At 37.3% G+C, this 2,359-nt stretch overlaps 1 pseudogene; it reads right to left on the bottom strand.

The window, feature by feature from the left end:
- Positions 1-363: 363 nt before the first annotated feature.
- On the bottom strand, positions 364-2,010 carry LOC114191204 (uncharacterized; annotated as a pseudogene).
- Between the last annotated feature and the right edge of the window lie 349 nt (positions 2,011-2,359).

Here is a 2,359-nt window from a genome sequence, read left to right as displayed (position 1 = left end):
CCTGTGTGACAAAAGACGATGAATCGGTTATGTTCATGCAGGGGTGACTATATGAATCAAAGAGAGACGGACAGAATGCAACAGAAAAAACTATATCCCACTGCTTAATTTACCTGTTTCTTCTTTTTCAATGACTCTTCCAGTTGGGAAATTTCATCATTTCAGGCCTTTTCTTGTTCAGATATCATAATGCTTTTCTTCTTCCATGAAGCATTCGTAAAGTTGTTGAGGAAATAAAATTAATGAATTCAGGTTGTTATTTTCTAATTAATAAAGGCATATTACATGATAATAGTAGTTCATTTGCACAAAGAGATAATATCTATCAATGGACAAAAAGAAGTCAGCATCCAACTAGCAAAGAGTACGATTATCTCATTCTACCAGATGAAATAACACTATTATATATTTTAAAAGTAACACTTCATTGCACACGATTTACCACTAGTATATATTTCAGAAACTGCCAAAGAATCACAATAAGATAATACAAGTTTCAGTTATTCAAGAAAATGTATATTGCGTTCACAACAGATGAAGCTAATTAGTCCACAATGACAATCTTAAAGGGAGGAGTACCTTTCGGTGCCTGCAGAGAAGTGGCTTTCTCTTCGCAAAAATTCTCGTGAAGTTCTTGAAACTTAGTGGTTTCACTCTGCAAGGAACTTTCGTACTGCACGCTCCTAATAACCACAATGATCAAACAAGTTTTGGGAACACACCATCGCCTTGCTATTTATGACTGCATTGTCACTATTCAATATCATGCAGAAACCATAATCGTCTACAGACCTCTTTGAACTCTTTGAAAGTGCTTTAGTAATGCTTTACCTGACAATGCAACGAGAATACTGTTTAATACAGTGAAAAGGCGGCAAAAATTATTGGAAAGGTCAAAACAATATATATGCAATTCAGACTTCAAGTTTACCTGTCCTTCTCAAATTTTGACCCCAATCCCTCGATTATAGACTTAACCTCAAAACCCACTCTATCACAAAAAGCAGCAGCCACTAAAACCCTGATGATGCAAACAACAAATAAGAAAATACAATGGCGGTTGCATCAAATTTGTAGCTCTTTTCATTCGAATTCAATGTTAGGATCGATATTTTTGGCAAATTTACAAGTCCACGTCAAGCATGCATGTTTGTAGATCACAACGCGCATCCGAATCGAAACCACTAAAACCTTCTACGCATTATTCGAATCTTTCCAGGCACAATCTTCGAAATTCAAACTACGGTAACAGACACGTTTCAGGTAGGATCGAAACGTACGCAAACGCGGTACCTGGAAATTGTCTCTTCGTTCTTCTTCTGACCATCCTTCTGAGCCTTGTCTCTAATTAAGTGCAGCGCGGACACGATTCCGTTTATGTCACTGCAGATTTGCACAATAGGTTAAACTTTTAGCCAGATTCCGAAAAACTAAAATAAATGAAAAGACAAAAGCAGCGAAGACGAACTTTGAGAGATCGGAATCCAAATCGAGATCGAAATTATCTTTTGCTGATCGGTTGTTCTTATCGGTTTTCGTGCGTTCGGATTCAGATGCCAGCTTCCTTGACCCGGATTTGGTTGCAGAAATTACAAACGCTTTGTAGCTCAGTGAGAGAGACGCCCTGTCAGTTATGAGAGAAACTCAAGCGATGTAAGTTTTCTCGTGTTTGCGCGCGCTCAAATCGTTTTCTTCACTAATTTCAAAACTTCCACTTCAGAATTCTTTGTAATTCTAAGGATTAAATATTTTTTTCGTCCTCATTTTCGTAGTGTTTATTTTGTAGTGTTTATTGTGAATGGTTATCATTTTGACAAAATGTTTTAAATGGTTCTCATTTGCACCGAATGTTTTAAATAGTTCTCATTTTTACAATTCGTGTTTTATTTGGTCCTTTTATGTGACGCCGTTTAAATCAGTAACGGAGCACTGTACAGGTGGCACTATTTGTATTATGTTGCATTGGGGTGTGTTACGTATATGGTACAGGTGTGGTAATTTAGGAACCATGCATAACATCACAACAATCCAAGGACAAACCAACCCTAACTCACGAGCAAACACAACCCAGAAAACCCTAAATCCACTTACCTCGTTGATGATGATTATCTGTAAAATTGAAATGAAGAGTGCGACTGCAATCCAACGATGAAATGACAAGTATTAGCTGCTTCCTCTACAAATCTGAGCTCAAGAAAGACGGAGACGAAGAAATCGCCTTCAACGATGAAGAGCGCGACTGCAATCCAACTCAAGCCCTAATTGCAAAATTTTCTCCAAATTGAAAAGTTAACATTAATTAGTCATCTGTACAGTACACGTACATGTAACACACCCCAAATGCAACGTAATACAAATA

Source organism: Vigna unguiculata, chromosome 7 (assembly GCF_037176805.1).
Source record: "Vigna unguiculata cultivar grain cowpea cultivar isolate G323 ecotype 2 chromosome 7, ASM3717680v1, whole genome shotgun sequence".
NCBI lineage: Eukaryota > Viridiplantae > Streptophyta > Magnoliopsida > Fabales > Fabaceae > Vigna > Vigna unguiculata.
The sequence above is the reverse complement of the archived record's forward strand: the minus strand, read 5'-3'. Positions and strand labels throughout refer to the sequence as shown.